Source organism: Muntiacus reevesi, chromosome 1 (genome assembly GCF_963930625.1).
Source record: "Muntiacus reevesi chromosome 1, mMunRee1.1, whole genome shotgun sequence".
Classification (NCBI taxonomy): Eukaryota; Metazoa; Chordata; class Mammalia; order Artiodactyla; family Cervidae; genus Muntiacus; species Muntiacus reevesi.
In genome coordinates, this window is record NC_089249.1 from 46,954,073 (window position 1) to 46,974,652 (window position 20,580).

Sequence of the window (20,580 nt, forward strand, 5' to 3'; positions counted from 1 at the left end):
ACAAAATTTCAACTAAACCTCATGTTTTCTCACCTTAACAGAGTGTGTAGGGAAGTTAAAGTCCTGATCTGCATCTCACCTGAACAGACAACCTGAGCAGCTGCACTGTGGTGACAGGTGACCCCTGGACAGGGCACTCTGGGGCAGGACCAGGGCTCAGGCTCCTTCCCTTTACAGCTGAACTCTTCAGCCCAGACCCGGCCATCTGACTCTCTGAAGGGCACGTGTACTAGGACAGACACAGCTTTGCCACATACCAGCTCTGCACAGATGACCTGGGCAGTGGGGAGTGTGAAGTTCCCATCAGACACTGGGATCCAGTCTTCTCCAGAACATACTTCTACTCGCCCTGAGCAGGGTCCATCCCCCCCAGCCAGATGCACAAATCCTAAGAGAAAAACAACAACAAACCCAGTAAGTGTTCATGATCCTGACTTGACAATTGGAAACAATATGTCACAGGCAATGATGTGAAAGCTTTTCTTTTCCAGGAGTGAAGCATAAAGAGAGAATTCAAAAGTCACTATCAGAGTTGCATTTTCATGAGCAAGTTTCTGAAAAGAAACCCAGAAGCAGGGTCAGCTTAGAATGACTGAATCCCAAAAATGTACCCTTTGACGTTGATTAGAAATATGAATTCCTTATCTAGAGGCCAGGAAACTACAGGGTCCAAGACAGATCATCTGTAATGGCTGAACACCAGGAATGTATATTTTAGCATTGGTTGGAGAAGTAAATTTCTCATTTAGGAGCCTAGGACCTATAGAGCCCAAAGATATAATGCATAATGTGTGGGCACTCAAACTTGAGTATAGAGACATGAAGAACAGAACTAATCCAGAGCAAAATGGCTATAAGACAGTAGAGACCTGCAGTCTAGACAAAGTTAGAAAGCTTTCCTAAGACTTGTGTGGCTAATAATCTGATCAGTTTTCTCCCCCATGAGCCACTCCTCAAGTGGCTTGAGGTAGAGAAAAGCATAGGCTAGATCCATGTGTGCATGCCAACCTGTAGACGGATGATGGCCCAAGAGAAGAAATACTGACATAATAACTAATCCATTTTTATGGTACTGAATTTTATTTTTCTGAGAATTTTTGAAGGCAAAATATTCCAAGAATTTCTCAGATTATCTAAATGGGGGAAAAGTTGAATCTGTTATGTTAAGTAAGCTCAGAGAGTCACAGGAGAGACAAGGGGTGGTCTTAAATATTTCTCGTGAAAACCTGGGATTTGTCAATAACCTGGGAGAGAGTGAGTTCTGAGTTGAAGTTTACAGGAGTTTACAAGAGTGTAAGTTTACACTGAGTTTGCCAGAAAGCGCCTAACACAGGTTTTTCTTCTGAGACAGGCATTATAGAAAATGCTAAGGAGTGATATTAGTTGATTTTAATTCTATCATTGTACTAATTGTATTTATATCTGACATCAGTGAGATGACAAGAACGGAGGTTCCCCAACCCTCATTCTCCCGCAGAAACAGTGTGCCCCCAGCAACATGCCTGCCAACTTCAGACAGTACTGACTCAGAAACTGCTCCCTGATGTGGCGCCAACCCTGCACCACCATGGTCCTGGGCAGTCCTGTCTGCCCAGACATCTAGAAGGAGTCACACCACTTGGCATCCCTGACAACAGGATTGTCAACTGTGGACGTAAGTGTGAGTGCAGATTCTAGTGCACCCTGAGACTTAGGCTCTGCCTCACTTTAGCACACTAGGGAGGCAATCCTGTCCACCTCAGCACCCAGAGGAAGCCACACCTATCCATGCACCTGCCAACAGGGCCAATGACCAGAGACACAACCGCAGTCCCAGCAGCAGCCACATAACCTGACTCCAGCTTCGCTGAACCACAAGACCAGGGGCAGTCCTATCTGTTCAAGGACAAGGCAGTAGATCTTTATTTGTTGAAATCAGTCTGCACATTCTAGAAGTGTCTGTTCCTTCAAATGCACACTCACTAATGCAAGCCTACAGATCATAAAGAACCTGGAAGATATGATACCACTTAAGGAAACCAGTAAATCTCCAGCAACCTACCCTGAAAAAATGAAAATTTATGAACTGCTTGACAAAAAAATTTAAAATAATTGTATTAAACTCAGTGACTATAAGTGAACACAAACAGACAATCAAGTACCATCAGGAAAAGAGTACATGAACAAATGGCCAAGTTTAATAGAAAAAATAGAAACACAGTGCTTACTTTGGCAACACATATACTGAAAAACAGAAAACACAAAAGGAAACCAGACAGAATTTCTGGAAGTCAGGGATACAAAAACTGAACTGAAAAATTCAACAGAGTGCCTCAAGCAAACTATATCATGCAAAACAAAGGATCAGCAAACTTAAGGATAGGTTATTTCAAATTGTCTTGTTAGAGGAACAAATCAAGTACTGATGTGAGCCTGGGACCATAAAGAAGGCTGAACATCAAAAAGAACTGATGCTTTTGAGTTGTGGCTCTAGAGAAGATTCTTGAGAGTCCCTTGGACTACAAAAAGATCAAATCAGTCAATCCTAAAGGAAATGAGCCCTGAATATTCATTGGAAGGACTGATGCTGAAGATGAAGCTTCAGTACTTTGGCCACCTGATGCTAAAAGCCAACTAACTGTAAAAGACCCTGATGCTGGGAAAGATTGAAGGCAAAAGGAGATGGGGCTGGCAGAGGATGAGATGGTTAGATAGCATCACCGATTCAATGGACATGAATCCGAGCAAGCTCTGAGAAATAGAGAAGGACAGGGGGGCCTGGCATACTGCAATCTTTGGGGCCACAAAGAGTTAGACATGTCTTAGCAATTGAACAACAATTCTTTCTGGTATAAGACTGCCTAGCAATGTCTGGCATCCAGTCAAAAAACTACTAGACTTCTAAAAAGAAAAATATAACCTGTAAAATGGTAAATCATTAAAAGCAAATTCAGAAATTACAGAGATGATTGAATTGGCTGACAAGGTCTTTAAACCTCTAATATAAATATACCTTGGGCTTTTCTGGTGGCTCAGAAGGTAGAGAAGTGAAGTGAAAGTCGCTCAGTCATGTCCAGCTCTTTGCAATCCCATGGACTATATGGTCCATGGAATTCTCCAGACCAGAATACTGGAGTGGGTAGCCTTTCCCTTCTTCAGGGGATCTTCCCAACCCAGGGATCGAACCCAGGTATCCCGTACTGGAGGCAGATTCTTTACCAGCTGAGCCACAAGGGACGCCCAGAATACTGGAATGGGTAGTCTATCCTTTCTCTAGAAAATCTTCCCAACCCAGGTATCAGACCAGGGTCTCCTGCATTGCAGGCAGATTCTTTACCAACTGAGCTATCAGGGAAGCCCTCAGAAAGTGAAGAATCTGCCTGCAATGCAGGAGACCTAGATTCTATCCCTGGGTTGGGAAGATCCCCTGGAGAAGGGAATAGCTACCCACTCCACTATTCCAGCCTGGCAAATCCCATGGACAGAGGAGCCTGGAGGGCTACAATCCATGGGGTTGCACAGAGTCAGACAAAAGGTCAGTTTTCATTCCAATCCCAAAGAAAGGCAATGGCAAAGAATGCTCAAATTGCCACACAATTGCACTCATCTCACAAGCTAGCAAGATAATGCGCAAAATTCTCCAAGCCAGGCTTCAACAGTTTGTTAATCGTGAAATTCCAGATGGATTTAGAAAAGGCAGAAGAACCAGAGATCCAATTGCCAAAATCCACTGGATCATTGAAAAAGCAAGAGAGTTCCAGAAAAACATCTACTTCTGCTTTATTGACTATGCCAAAGCCTTTAATTGTGTGGATCACAACAAACTGTGGAAAATTCTTCAAGAGATGGGAATACCAGACCACCTGACCTGCCTTTTGAGAAATCTGTGTGCAGGTCAGGAAGCAACAGCTAGAACTGGACATGGAACAACAGGCTGGTTCCAAATTGGGAAAGGAGTATGTCAAGGCTGTATATTGTCACCCTGCTTATTTAACTTATATGCAGAATACATCATGAGAAATGCTGGACTGAGTGAAGCACAAACTGCAATCGAGATTGCCAGGAGAAATATCAATAACCTCAGATATGCAGATGATACCACCCTTACGGCAGAAAGTGAAGAAGAACTAAAGAGGCTCTTGATGAAGGTGAAAGAGGAGAGTGAAAAATTTGCCTTAAAGCTGAACATTCAGAAAAGTAAGATCATGGCATCTCGTCCCATCACTTCATAGCAAATAGATGTGGAAACAGTGACAGACTTTATTTTGGGGGGCTAAAATATCACTGCAGATGGTGACCGCAGCCATGAAATTAAGACATTTGCTCTTTAGAAGAAAAGTTATGACCAACCTAGACAGCATATTGGGAGAAGGAAATGGCAACCCACTCCAGTATTCTTGCCTAGAGAAACCCTTGGACAGAGAAGCCTGGTGGTCTGCTGTCCATAGGGTCGCACAGAGTCAGACACGACTGAAGCGACTTAGCAGCAGCAGACAGCATATTAAAAAACAGAGTCATGATTTTGCCAGCAAAGGTCCATCTAGTCAAAACTATGGTTTTTCCAGTAGTCATGTATGGATGTGAGAGTTGGACTATAAGAAAAGCTGAGCGCTGAAGAATTGATACTTTTGAACTGTGGTGTTGGAGAAGACACTTGAGAGTCTCTTGGACTGCAAGGAGATCCAACCAGTCCATTCTAAAGGAAATCAGTCCTGAGCATTCATTGGAAGGACTGATGCTGAAGCTGAAATTCCAATACTTTGACCACCTGATGCAAAGAACTGACTCATTGGAAGAGACCCTGATGCTGAGAAAGATTGAAGGCGGGAAGGGAAGGGGACGACAGAGGATGAGATGATTGGATGGCATCACTGACTCAGTGGATACGAGCTTGAGCAAGCTGCAGGAGATGATGAAGGACAGGGAGGCCTGGCGTGCTTCAGTTCATGGGGTTGCAGAGTCGGACACAACTAATCAACTGAACTGAACCGAACTGAAAAAGTCAGACACAACTGAGCAATTAGCACACACAGCGAGGTATAAAAACAAAGTAGACGAAAAAAACTAGAAAAAAAATAAGCAAATGGAGCTTCCAAAATGGAAAATACAATATCTGGAATGAAAAATTGTCTGGATTAACTCAATGAGAAGCTAGACATTGCAGAATCAAAGAACTGGAAATTTGGTACATAGCAATTGACTATCCAAATTGAAATAGACAGATAAAAAAGGCAGAAAAATATGAGTGGAAAATTAGTGGCATGCAGGATAATATCAGACCATGTAACATGTTATTTGGAGATTTAGCGTAAGGTATGAATAGAAAAAAATATTTTACAATGATAGATGGAATTTTTCCAAATTTAATGAACCCACTTATAAGCCCCTTGATCCTAGAGGCTAAACAAACCTCAAGCAAGATGAGCATAAACAAAACCACCTAGGGCACTTGATAATATACTGCTGAAATCCACTCATAAACAAAAACAAATCTTAAAAGTAGTCAGGAAAAATTGACATACTATGTACAGGGGGAAAATTTTAAGTATTACTGACTTCTTGTTTGAAGTAATACAAGCCAAACAATAATGCAAAAACATCTTTAAAGTACGGGGGAGGGGGCGTGGGAGGGGAATATTAACTTAGAATTCAGACACTTTTGAAAATTACTTTCAAAACTGAAAGAAAAAGTATTTTCAGATGAATAAAAGATGATGGAATTTGAGGCCACCAGACTTATACTACACAAAAATGTTATCTAACAGTCTAAAAGTTAAAGGAAATTAAAAATAAAAGAAAACTTGAATCTCCCCAAAGCTACAAGAATGGTTCTAAATGATAATTCTGCAAGTAAATATTTTAAAATCTTTTTCTCATTTTTAAAAGACTAGAATATTTGAGACAAAAACAATTGCATTATATTACAAAATTAATAATATATTTACAAGTAGAATGTGTGACAAAGTAGGACAAATAATAAGAATAGGGAAATAGATGTATGCTATAGCAAGGTCTTACATTATATAATAAGAGACATGATATAATTTAAAGAAAAATGTGATTAAAGAGTAATAATTTCAACATTATGGTAAACTCTGCAAAAAGAAGCATAGCTAATACACCAATAAAGTATATAAAATAAAATATTAAAAACACCCAATTAAAGATTAAAATAAGAACAGAGAAAACACAACACAAACAGCAAGTTAGTAAATGTAAACCCAGCTATACAAATGATTATATTAAATTTAAATAATTTAAACATTCCAAATAAAAGCAAGATAATCAGACTAGGCAAAAGTAAGACAAAATCATACATTGTATACAAAAACAAACATAATATAAACACGAAAACATATTATAGAGGTCAAAAAAGAAAAACCATGAAAACACTGATCAGAGAAAGCTATACTATCTATGTTAATATTGTACAAAGTAAGACTATGGAACAAAGAATATATTCAGAGAGAAAAAAGGAACATTTCACAATGATAAAATACAAAAGAAATTATGTAGCTTCAAAATCAGTGTGATGCAACTGATACAGTGTTTAAAAGAAAACTTATAGCTTTGATGCTTCCTTGATACCTACACTATAATAGAAAATAAAACTGAGAGCAAATGATCTAAGATTCCATCTCAAGAATCTACGGGAAATCAAAACAAAAGAGAAGAATAGAAACTAACAAAAATCAATGAAATAGGAAACATACACAAAAAATAAAATCGATAGTCAATTGATAATTTTTTGAAAGGATAATAAAACTGATAATCCTTTAGCAAAAAAAAAAAAATCAATCGAGAAAAAAAAGAGAGAATACACAAATTTAATACCACCATAAATGAAAAGGGGGTTAACATTATAGACCTTTGAATTTGAAGTGTTAGTCCCTGAGTCATGTCCGACTCTTTGTGACCCCCATGGACTGTAGCCCACCAGACTCCTCTGTCCATAAGATTCCCCAGGCAAGAATACTGGAGTGGATTGTCATTCCCTTCTCTAGGGGATCTTCCAAACCAGGGATCAAAGCCAGGTCTCCGGCACTGCAGGCAGATTCTTTACTGGCTGAGCCACCAGGGAAACCCTTATAGATTTTACCAATATTTAAATGATATGAGATATAAACAAAATTTTATCCTAATTTGAAAACTTGTCTGAGTCCTTTAAAACTACTTGAAAATACAACTACCAAAATTTGATAGCACAAAAATTGGAAAATCTGAGCAGTCCTGTATTTGTTAAAGAAATAGAATCCTTACTACAAAAACTTCCCACAAAGAAAATTGCAGCCTTGAAATGCCAGCTCTTCCATGGAGCTCAGAAACGACTCCCACATCAAACTAAAGGCAGAGAGGGCAGGAAGGAATGAGAGCAGGAGGGAAGTGTAACGCAGAGGCTGTGGTGGATGTGGGAGTTGACCTGGATGTTGATCCCCAGCCTCTCTTCCTGCAATCCTTGCATCTTCATCTCCTCACCATTTTGTACTTCAGCACCACAGTCCTCAGTTTGTGAAAGTGAAAGTGTGAAGCCCCTCCCAAATCCTTCTCCTGAACCTCTTGAAGTCCTCTCTGTATTTCATGCAAGCTCCTCTACATTCTTCTCAGTGTCATTGTTTCTACTCTGGATTTCTCCTAAACATAGTACTTCACTTCCAACAATCCAGTAAAGGGGATGAAGCTCTCTTTCACTTCCACTTTCTTAAAATTGAGAAGAAGAAACTCCAAGACTTCAATTTCAGTTAGATAATTGAACAGGCATGCTATTCTCTTCTTACTGCTTCTGCATCACCACTTTGGCCTACCTTCACTCAAACATCACTAAAACATATTCCTGAAAATATAGAAGGGATAGACCAGTGAGATAAAACTGACGAAGAGATTAGCAGAAAAAAAAAAAAAAAAAACAGAACAGTTCATAAATATGTGAAAGCCTGAAGTAAAGCAGTGTTAGGGAGTAAAAACTGTTATCAAGGTTTAAATGTGAGAGCACCCTTTTAATTTTCAAGTGTATCTTAACCAGAAATTAATATCTAGACATTACATGCCTGCATGCTAAGTCGCTTCAGTCATGTCCAACTCTTTGGGACCCCATGGACTGTAGCCCACAAGGCTCCTCTGTCCATGGGCTTCTCCACACAAGAATACTGGAGTGGGTTGCCATTTCCTGCTCCAGGGGATCTTCCTGACCCAGGGATCGAACCCATATCTCTTATGTCTCCTGCATTGACAGGCAGATCCTTTACTACTAGCGCCACCTGGCAAGCCCAACAAAACAGCATTTTTCTTAAAAAAATAATATTAGAGGCTTCAATATCTCACAAAGTTCAAACATTGAACACTCCATTTTCATTTACAAGCTGATTACAGAGGCTGCTATAGTGTTTCCACCAGTTTACCTGTAGTTGGAATCATGATTAGGGCATTATGACAATAAAGAATGTTACTTGAAATGCCAGAAAACAGGTTTTCTTAAAAGAAGAATTTCTTTCTGAAATTCAAATGCCCCTTGAAATTAATTATTTTTAATAATAACAGAAGAAAATATTTGCAGTGATGAATAGCACGCATCATACATCACAGATGTATACTTACCTCCCTAAGTTTCAAGTTGTATACATTAAATATGTACCGCTTTTTGTATGTCATCCATACTTCAAAGTAACTTAAAAATGAAAGTAATTCTTTCCTTAAGGGGTCTCAACAAGTATCACCAAAGATCTGCTGAAGGTGAGACTGGAAAAATCACTTTTGTAGAGATCATCCCCAAAAGAACTGATTGACTATGAGCTGCTAGAAACCTACTGCAGATGTTCTCAGGGCTCCCCCTGTACCACCCACCAGATGGTTAAACATTTTCAAAGACTCAACCAACTACATTAGGAATTCACTGTGATACCTGATTTTCCTCTAGTCCACCTGGTCAAATGGGAATAATGTCTACGGTGTCTCTTCCACCATTGTGGCAACAACTGGAAACATCTCTGGAAGATACTGTGATGACTCGTCAAATCCTAGTTTCACTGCTGTCTTTACTGCCTCCACCCTGACACAGGTCAAACACACTTGGTACTGAACACATCTTATGAGTCATTCAGGTCCTCTTAGCCTCACTGCCCTTAGTACCTGTTTTGCTAGTCATGTTTCCCTGTTGTGTCAACACCCCCATTAATGGGATGTGAGCTCCTCACCCATGTGACCAGGTGCACCTGTAAGATGACTCTAGCTGCTGCCACAAATCCTCCTTCTTCCCCTGAATGTGTCTAGCGACGTTCAAATGAACCAGTGAAATACCCTCGGGCCTTTTCCTTGTGTAACTGCACCCTGAGCCCAGTGTTATCACTTGTCACTTGTCTGTGTGACTCTTTCTTTTGGCTCCTCATGTTTTCTTGAGCCAGCTCCCTTGCAGTCTCCCTGACATGATCCCCTCATGCCTTTGGTGACTCTGTTCCTCTAAGATCAGAGGGCATAATAAACTATGTGCGCCTGGCCTTCTCTTATGTCCTCTCTTGTGACCAAACCTGACTGACCATATGTACTTGTTTGTAACACTTGACCTCACCTCCCTGACTCTTATGACACATCATAGAGATATGAAGAGTCCAACTGTCCACAGGTCTGAAGTCTTATACTGTCCAGGGCCAAACAAGCCCTTACACTCTCTTGAGGACCTAATGATCCAGGAACCACTGATCCACTGTGGTTCCAACCACTGTGACCAGAGTCTTCCCCCAAAGACACTCTAAAGTCTGTGATCTCTGTTTATAATAGCCAGGACATGGAAGCAACCTAGACGACCATCAGCAGACGAATGGATAAGAAAGCTATGGTACTATGACCCAACAATACCACTCCTGGGCATACACACTGAGGAAACCAGATCTGAAAGGGACACGTGCACCCCAATGTTCATCGCAGCACTGTTTATAATAGCCAGGACATGGAAGCAACCTAGATGCCCATCAGCAGACGAATGGATAAGGAAGCTGTGGTACATATACACCATGGAATATTACTCAGCCGTTAAAAAGAATTCATTTGAATCAGTTCTAATGAGATGGATGAACCTGGAGCCCATTATACAGAGTGAAGTAAGCCAGAAAGATAAAGAACATTACAGCATACTAACACATATATATGGAATTTAGAAAGATGGTAATGATAACCCTATATGCAAAACAGAAAAAGAGACATAGAAGTATAGAACAGACTTTTGAACTCTGTGGGAGAAGGTGAGGGTGGGATGTTTCGAAAGAACAGCATGTATATTATCTATGGTGAAACAGATCACCAGCCCAAGTGGGATGCATGAGACAAGTGCTCGGGCCTGGTGCACTGGGGAGACCCAGAGGAATCGGGTGGAGAGGGAGGTGGTGGGGGGGATCGGGATGGGGAATACGTGTAACTCTATGGCTGATTCATATCAATGTATGACAAAACCCACTGAAATGTTGTGAAGTAATTAGCCTCCAACTAATAAAAAAAATAAAATAAAAAAAAAAAAGAAAGCTATGGTACATATACACAATGGAATATTACTCAGCCATTAAAAAGAGTACATTTGAATCAGTTCTAATTAGATGGATGAAACTGGAGCCCATTATATAGAGTGAAGTGAGCCAGAAAGATAAACACCAATACAGTATACTAACGCATATATATGGAATATAGAAAGATGGTAACGATAACCCTATATGCAAGACAGAAAAAGAGACACAGATGTATAGAACAGACCTTGGGATTCTATGGGAGAAGGCGAGGGTGGGATGATCTGAGAGAACAGCATTGAAACATGTATATTATCAAGTGTGAGACAGATCACCAGTCCAGGTTGGATGCATGAGACAAGCGCTCGGGGCTGGTGCACTGGGATGACCCAGAGGGATGGGGTGGGGAGGGAGGTGGGAGGGGGGTTCAGGATGGGGAACACATGTAAATCCATGGCTGATTCATGTCAATGTATGACAAAAACCACTACAATATTGTAAAGTAATTAGCCTCCAACTAATAAAAATAAATTAAAAAAAATAAAGTCTATGATCTGATTTTCCCATGATCATTCTGGGAATGAGACTGAGGTCTTTCCTGCTGGATATCCCCTCTCAAACCAGACAGGACTTACCTGAGCAGACTACTCCAATATCCGAGACAAGATATGAGTATAGTTTTTAAAATCAGGTTGAACACAGTTATTGACACTCAAAGTTGATTCAGGCTCTGTCCTGTTGCAGGAAAGATAGAAATACCAAATAGCCCCAAGTCTTGGTCCAAAATAAGACCCTCTGGGAGCATCAACGGCAACTCCACATTCCAGGTGTCTGCACAACATATTTGCATCCTCCAGAAACCAGTACTGAACATCCACTGTGCCCCATTCTCCGTGGTGCTTCACTTCCACTCTCCCCTCACACCTGTGGGCTCCATCCTTCAGCCTCAGCTCCAGAGCTGCAAGACAGACACAGACACGGGACACAGGAGAGATTTTAGGAGAACATGTAGTGGTATGCTGAAAAGTATTTAAAAATGAGTTGTCCGAGAGGAAAAAATCCCTGTGAGTAGCATTTCTTGACATCTGTGGTATAAATATCCCTACAATGGCCAACTCAAAGCTCCCAATGTGCCATCACTGAACCTGGAGCAGGAAGGGAGGCACCAGGTGTTTCTCAGGAACCTGTAGAACCAGCTCCAGGGACACCACCGAGGACAGGCCTTCAGAGACTCTGGATGCTGCCCTCCCTGTAGATGTGCCCAAGGCTACCAGGGCCCAGCTTCCCTGTCTCAGTTACAGCTCATAGCCTGGGATCCAGGGAGGAATCCTCCCTCTCCTTCCATAGAGAGCATCTCATCCAGCTCAGGAACAGAGGGCTAGGGTAACAGGCTCTAAAGTGTCCCAGTTATTCCTGTCACCTGTGTTCACATCCTTGTGTAATCCCCACACTCCAATGCACCTAGTAACATGCATCTAACAAATGAAATTTGACAAAAGCTATGTTACTTAAGGGGCTTGCCTGGTGGCTCAATGTCTAAAAAAAAAAAAATCTGTGTACCAATCAATGTAGGAGACAAGGCTTCAATCCCTGATCTGGGACTATCCCCTGGAGAAGGAATTGGCAACTCACTCCAGTATTCTTGCCTGGAGAACTCCATGGACAGAGGAGCTTGATGGGCTGCACTCCATGGGGTCCCAAAGAGTTGGACACGATTTAGTGACTGAACAACAAAACCACTGTCACTTGAGAGATTAGGATTCAGGATGACTCTGGTTTCCCCCTTGCTACCTATCTTGCTCTCTCTCTTGCTCTGTTGAAGCCAGTTGCCATGGTATGACCTAATTATGGAGAGACCTTCATGACAAGGACCTGAGGCAGTCCTCTAACCAACAGCCAGAAGGGAGTGAGGCTCTCGGTTAAATAGCCCAGCAAGGTCTGAATGTTGCTGACATCCAGGTAAGTTGGTTTGAGTGGTTGAAACGTCAGGTGATCATATCTTGTGAGACATCATGTGTCAGAGACCCAGGTAAATGATGTCAATTCCTGCCCACAGAAATTATGTGATGCTAGATGTTTTCTTCTTTCAGTTGCCAAGTTTTGCAGTAATCTGAAGCACAGCAACATATAACTAATGTAGGAGGGCAGGATGCGAAATGAAGTAAGTAAAACAAAGGAAAAAATTCTTTGATCTCATTTATATGTGGAATCTAAAAAAAACTAAATTCATAGAAACAGAGAGTAAATTGGTAGTTACCTAGGCAGGAATGGGGGTGGGAGGAACGAGTGATGGTCATCAAGTGGTACAAACTTGTACTTATAACATGAATAAGCTTTGGGGATGGAATGTATGTGTGACTAGTTGATAATATTTGATTGTATTCTTGATCATTACTAATAAAGTCAACCTTAAAAGTACTCATAACACACACACAGAAAAAATAATTATATGATGTGATAGATGTGTTAGTAAACTTAATTGTGGTAATTATTCCATAATATATATATATTCTTTTTTAATATTTTAATTTTAGTAGATTATAGTTGATTTATAATGCTGTGTAGTTTCAGGTATACAGCAAAGTGATTTGCTTATATATATATATATATTCATGCTTTTTTAGATTCTTATCTTGTATAGATTATCACAGAATACCGATTAGAGTTTCCTGTGCTATACAGTAGGTTTATGCTGGAAAGCTATATAACATATAGTAAGGTGTGTGTCTGCTAACCCCAGACTCCTGATTCATGTCTCTCCCCCACTCCCAGTGTTTCCCCTTTGGTAACCGTAAGCTTGTTTTTGATATCTGTAAGTCTGTTTCTACTTTGTAAACAAGTTCATTTGTATGTTTTTAAAATTAATTTTAATCGGAGCTTAGTTGCTTTACAATGTTGTGTTTCTGCTGTACAGCGAAGGGAATCAACCATATGTATACATGTATCCCTTCTCTTTCGGATTTCCTTGCTATTTAGATCACCAAAGAGGACCGAGTAGAGTTCCCTGAGTAGGTTCTCACTAGTTATCGATTTTATACAGAGTATCAATAGTGTATATATGTCAATCCCAATCTCCCAATTCATCCCAGCCCCTTCTCCCCCCACCCCAGTGTCCACGCTATGTCTGTGTCTCTGTTTCTGTTTTGCAAATAAGACCATCTATTCCATTTTTCTAGATTCCATGTATGTGCTTTAATACATGATATTCATTTTTCTTTTTGACTTACTTCGTATGACAATCTCTGGATCCATCTGCTGCTGCTGCTGCTGCTAAGTAGCTTCAGTCGTGTCCGACTCTGTGCGACCCCAGAGACAGCAGCCCACCAGGCTCCCCCGTCCCTAGGTTCTCAAGACAAGAACACTGGAGTGGGTTGCCATTTCCTTCTCCCTGGATCCATCTACATCTCTACAAATGACCCAATTTCATTCCTATTTGTGGCTGAGTAATGCACCACTGTACATAGGTGATATTCGTCTTTCTCTGTCTGATTTACTTCACTTAGTAAGATAATCTCCTACATCCATGTTGCAGCAAATGGCATTATTTCATTCTTTCTTATAGTGAGTAATATCCCATTGTATCCATTTCTCTGCCGATTGACACTTAGCTTGCTTCCATGATTTGCCTTTGTAAACAGTGCTGCAGTAAACACCAAGGTGCACGTATACTTTCAGATTATGGCTTTCTCTGGATACATGACCAGGAGTGGGACTGCCAGACCAGTTGGTAGTCCTATTCTTAGTTTTTAAAGGCATATCCATACTGTTCTTCATAGTGGTTGCACCGATTTACATTGCCACCAACAGTGTAGGAGAGCTCCTTTTTCTCCACACTCTATCCAGCATTTATTGTCTGTAGATTTTTGATGATGGTGGTTCTGACCAATGTGAGGTGATACCTCATTGTAGTTTTGATTTGCATTTCTCCTATAATCAGTGATGTTGAGCATATTTTCCTCTGCTTTTTGGCCACCTGTATATCTTCCTTGAAGAATGTATATATGTATTTCAAACCATCACACTGTACACCTTACACTTATACCTTATTATATAGTGAATATATCCCAATAAAGCTGGGATATAGACTAAAACTTTTGTGAATGTAAGGGAAAATTGACAGAGGAATAATAGTAATGGGAGTTTGGAATGTATTTTTCAGCCTTTAATACTTGAAATAAGCAATTTAGATAAATTATATACAATTGGCATATACTAAACATGCATGCATGTGAGTTTATATATAAGGCTTTACTGTCATTACTATAAATTCTAAATGAATAACTTCATTTCTGGAATGCATAGTCTAAGTTTAAATTTTGCCTTTTTACGGATAACTTCTCTGCTTCTCCCAGCTAGATTAAGTAACCCTGATGATGTCCCAACTGATGGCAGTTATCAAAGTTTATTATAAATTCTTGTTTTGGTGGCCAGCTGCACTAGACTATAAGTTTTATGAGCCAGGGAACTTCATTCATCACCACGGGGGCCTCAGCATCTGGGAAACTGCAAAGGGTATGGATTTCATACCACACGAGTGAATCCTGCTACCAATGCAGGAGATGTAAGAGATGCAGGTTCCATCCCTGGGCCAGGAAGATACCCTGAAGTAGGAAATGGCACCCTACTCCAATATTCTTGCCTGGGAAATCCCCTGAACAGAGGAGCCGAAAAGGCTATAGTCCATGGGGTCACAGAGTCAGACACAACTGAGCATCTGAGCACACAAGTCCATTTTTAAACCAATAAACATTTGTGGATGAAAGTCTAAATAAATTCCAAAAAGAACATGTGGAAATGATGTAACTTAGTTCATTTCTCTGTGGCATTAAAATCAGTTAGAAAAGGATAAGAAACAATTCAGCTATGATATTGAAAAAATAAAATTAGAACTTGACATCATATATAAAATAACTTACACAGTTATTTAGTATTGACATATATTTAAATATATTCACAAAATTATAAGAGTAAGGATAAAATAATTTTCTTAAACTTGAAGTGGAGAAGAACACTCATAACAAGGCTCTGAAAGTAGAAACAAATACAGGAAATTTTTGTTGTTATTCGGTTGCTCAGTAATGTCTGACTCTTGCGACCCCATGGACTGCAGCACACCAGGCTTCCCTGTCCTTCATCATCTCCTGGAGCTTGCTCAAACTCATGTCTATTGAGTCAGCGATGCCAACCAACAGGAAAATTTAATAGGTAATTAATATTATTAGAAATTTCCATGAGGGATTTACCTGGTATCCAGTGCTTAGGACTCTGCACTTCCACTGCATGGGGTGCAGGTTTAATCCCTGGTTCAGGAACTAAGATTCCAAGTGCCACGTAGTTCAAGCCAAAAGGAAAAGAAAAAGAAAATCCCATGAAACTGAAAACAAGGGAAAGATAAAATGAAACAATAGACTGAAAGAAACATCTTCAACCTATAAATTGAATAATTCAATAAGGACAAGGACATGCACCCAAACTATTTGGGTTCAAATCTTACCTCTACTTCTTATAACTGACTCAGCTTGGGCAAGTGACTTTGCTTTGCCTCGGTGATCTATTTTGGGGGATAAAAAATATATTCTGCCTTGTAGGATTGTTGTGCACTCAAATGAGTTGATATAAGTGAATGCAGTATAGGTGGTAGTGTAGTTGTAGTAGATCATAGTAGTAGTAGTATGAAAAGCCTCCATATAAGTCGTGAAAATATGATAAACGTCTTAAGTTAAAAAGAACAAATGTCATGAGAAAACAATTCACACATAAAGGATTAAGTTAGTTAATACACAAGAGTTTTTGATTTAAAAACAGGCTAAGATATTAAAATTAGAAGACAAAGTTGGTGAGGTTATGTGGAAACTAACATTTTCATGGATATGAGAGTTGGACTATAAAGAGAGCTGAGCACTGAAGAATTGATGCTTTTGAACTGTGGTGTTGGAGAAGACACTTGAGAGTCCCTTGAACTTCGAGGAGATCCAACCAGTCCATCCTAAAGGAAATCAGTCCTGAGTATTCGTTGGAAGGACTGATGCTGAAGCTGAAACTCCAATGGTTTGACCACCTGATGTAAAGAAGTGACTCATTGGAAAAGACCTTGATTTTGGAAAAGATTGAAGGCAGGAAGAAAAGAGAAGGGGACGACAGAGGACAAGATGGTTGGATGGCATCACCAACTCAGTGGACATGAGTTTGAGCAAGTTCTGGGAGTTAGTGAAGGACAGGGAAACCTGGCATGCTGCAGTCCGTGAGACTGCAAAGAATCAGACAGGACTGAGCAACTGAACAATCGCAATATTGTAATGGCTTCTGCCATACATCCACATGAATCAGCCATAAGTATACACGTATCCCTTCGCTCTTAAACCTTCCTCCCACCTCCCTCCCCACCCCACCCCTCTAGGCTGTCACAGTGCACCGACTTTGGGTTCCCTGTGTCATACAGAAAATTTCCATTGGCTACCTACTTTACATATGGTAATGTATATGTTTCAATGTTATTCTCTCAAATCATCCCACCTTCTCTCTCCACCACTCTGACCATAAATCTGTTCTCTATGTCTGCATCTCCACTGCTGCCCTGTAGATAAGTTCATCAATACCATCTTTCTAGATTCCATATATATATGCATTAATATATAATATTTGTCTTTTTCTTTCTGACTTACTTCACTTCGTATAGAAAGTTGTATGTTCTTCTACCTCATTAGAACTGACTTAAGTACATACTTTTTATAGCTGTGGAATATTCCATTGTGTATATGTATCACAACTTCTTTATCCATTTATCTGTTGATGGACATCAAGGTTGCTTCCATGTCCTAGCTATTGTAAATAGTGTTGCAGTGAACACTGGGGTACATGTTGTCTTTTTCAATTATGGTTTTCTCAGAGTATTTTCCCAGTAGTGGGATTGCTGGATCAGATGGTAGTTTTATTCCCAGTATCTTATGGCATCTCCACACTGTTCTCCATAGTGGCTATATCCATTTGCACTCCCACCAACAGTCCAAGAAGGCTCCCTTTTCTCTACACCCTCTCCAGCATTTATTATTTGTGGACTTTTTGATGACTGCCATTCTGACCAATGTGAGATGATACCTCATTGTAGACCAATGGAACAAGATAGAAAGCCCGGAGATAAATCCACGCATCTATGGGCATCTTATCTTTGAAAAAGGAGGCAAAAATATACAATGGAGAAAGACAGTCCCTTCAATAAGCGCTGCTGGGAAATCTGAAATTAGAATACTTCTTAACACCTTACACAAAATAAACACAAAATGGATTAAAGACCTAAATGCAATGCCAGAAGCTATAAAACTCTTAGAGGAAAACTTAGGCAGAGCACCCTTTGACATAAACCACAGAAAGATCCTCTATGACACACCTCCTAGAGTAATGGAAATAAAAATAAGCAAATGGAGCATAATTAAATTTAAAAGCTTTTGCACAATGAAGGAAACTATTAATATAAGTAAGGTGAAAAGACAACCTTCAAAATGGGAGAAAATAATAGCAAATAAAACAACTGACAAAGAACTAATCTCCAAAGTATACAAGCAGTTCATGAAGTATAATACCAGAAAAAGAACAGAATCAAAAAGTGGGCAGAAGACTTAAAGAGACATTTCTCCAAAGAAGACATATAGATGGCTAATAAACATGTGAAAAGATGCTCAACATCGCTCATTACTAGAGAAATGTAAATCAAAACTCCACTTTTAGTATATGATAAGAGAAATAATTATGGGTGGTACTTACTTAAATGTAAAGAAGTACAGAGCAACTTTTTTCATAATGGCAAAAACACTGAAAACAACTAAATTTCCATTAGAGATGGTTAGGTGAGTATATTGCATTTCAGTCATATAATGAATTAACTGGAGGCAATTAAAAATTTCAATAGTATTTCTATGATATTCTGTATTTTTTAATTCTACAATAAAAATTTTAGTGTGTAAAAGAATAGATAATGATATAGAAGAATGTCCAAAATATATTACTGATTGTAGAAACAGGTTACAAAATAAAATATATTAATACTAAATTATTTACTACTGAGGGTCTAAACTTTTGTGTCTAATGGCATAAATTGCATCTGCAGGATAATTTTATGCCTACGTCCAACATGAATTTCAAGGCTGAAGACTCCTATAATGTGTGCCCAGCTCAGAAATCATCAGCTGCTCAGAAAAGCCAAGACTATCATATTAAAGGGAGCAAGTCCAATGTTGTATGAAGTAGAAGACTAAAATTTTAGTAGGATAACTCTAAATGGTGTTGTTTCGAAGAAAATGAAAAGAGTGCTTGCTTTGGTGAAACACTCTTGCTTCTTAAAAAGCTACTGAGGAAATCGTCTACAGTTTGCCTAGTAAGGGCAGGGAGCTTTTATCAGAACATCCATTATCTTCCTCCTCATGGAACTAAAATCCACCTCTGCCCACCAGAGGCCCACAGAAGGAGACTGTTGAGCATCTGCTCAGCACTCAAGGAGCAGATACAAGAAGAGAGGGGGCTTCCTGAAGAGAGCTGTGGACTGGAGGCTGAGGTCTGGGGGACAACAGTGAGCTCTAAGATGAGACAGGGCTGCACTGAGTCTCAGCGGACCAGCACCCACATCTGAGAAAGCCACCTCCTCCAGGCTGGAGACCAGATTCTCCGCAGCCCCCATCCCTGACCCCCACCATCCTCTCACTTAGGGGAAACCAGCTCCAGGGAGGAATAGGAGAAGGCACCAGACAGAAAGAGCTCCCTAGAGAGTCACGGCAGATCCTGGGAGGGGGAAAGGACCAGCCCAGGCCTCCAGCACATCAGGAAATGTCACGGGGACCAGGGCAGAGACTCGGGAACTTATACACCTGGGGCTGCGCATCAACTGATCTCTACAGACAAGAGGTCCCCTCTCCTGGCTGCAGGCTCCTCTGCTCCACAATGGACACTTGATGGGAACAGGTGAGGCCAGCAGGCAGAGCCTCTCACAGAGCCCAGTGCTGGGCAGACATGGCAACAAGCAGAGGGGAGCTGGGGGATGGGGGAGAGGAGCCAGAGAGAGGCAGGCAGATGCAAAATTATCTCTGATCTGGTTACATGCAGCGACCCAGCCCTGTGGGACTCTGTGTTCTTCACAGGCCAATGGACTCAGTCCCTGCTCAGCAGCCCCATTCCTCTCACAGAGACAGGCTCCACCCACCTTAAACACACACACACACACACACCCTCACACACTCCTCACTCACCCTCACACACATACTTTCTCTCTCACACACACACACACAAGCACAGAGCCTACAGGAGCATAGACACCGGAAACACGGGGACCCAGGGGCAGTGCTCACACACCAGGCACGTGGAGCGTGTGGGAACAGCCCAGAGTCCCAACTGAGCTCAGTCACTGGACCTTCCACACACTGGGAGCCACTGGGACTCCTAGAAGCTCCCTGAGAACAAGAGAGACCATGGAGGGACTCAGGCTGATCCAGCTCGATCCAGACCAAACCTCACTGCCCTGTAAAAATCTGCCGCTATGACCAGTGGGCCCTCCACAGGAAAGGGACCAGTATTCACAGTCAGCGTGGCTCCTTTTTGGTCAAAAACACTGAGGCGCAACTCCAGAACTACAGACACCTTTCCATTCACCAAGGTGTCCACTCCCTGCTGTGGACCCAGGACAGAGGGGCAGCTCTTACCTTGACCACCCACCACGGTGCCGAGGAGGAGGACACAGAGTCTCTGGAGGGAGAGGTGTTGGCTTAGAGCCATCCTGACCCCACGTCCTCAAGGTCACAGTCCCAGCTGCAGGATCAGCCTGTGAGGAGGCGTCAGGGTGCCGACCGAGGTCTATATAGACCATCCCCTTACACCCTCCCTCCTGAGAGCCAAGACCACCCCCTTACACCCTTCCACCTTTCACCATTTCAGGCACTATTGGAGGCTGCATCTGCCACTTTCTGAAGCTCAAACACCAATGAGCTTCTGCATCTTCAACATCTCCTTATATGAGCAACACCGTCTTTGACCTCCTGCTTCCGTGGTCCCTGAGAGCCAGGTGCCATGACCGGGGTGGAGTAGAAAAGTTGCATCAAAAAACATGAGTGATTCTCTCTCCCCTGATCATCCTGGC

General features: G+C 41.1%; 1 pseudogene; it reads right to left on the reverse strand.

The window, feature by feature from the left end:
• Positions 1–20,219, reverse strand: part of LOC136168512 (antigen WC1.1-like) — a 52,994-nt pseudogene extending 32,775 nt beyond the window's left edge.
• Between the last annotated feature and the right edge of the window lie 361 nt (positions 20,220–20,580).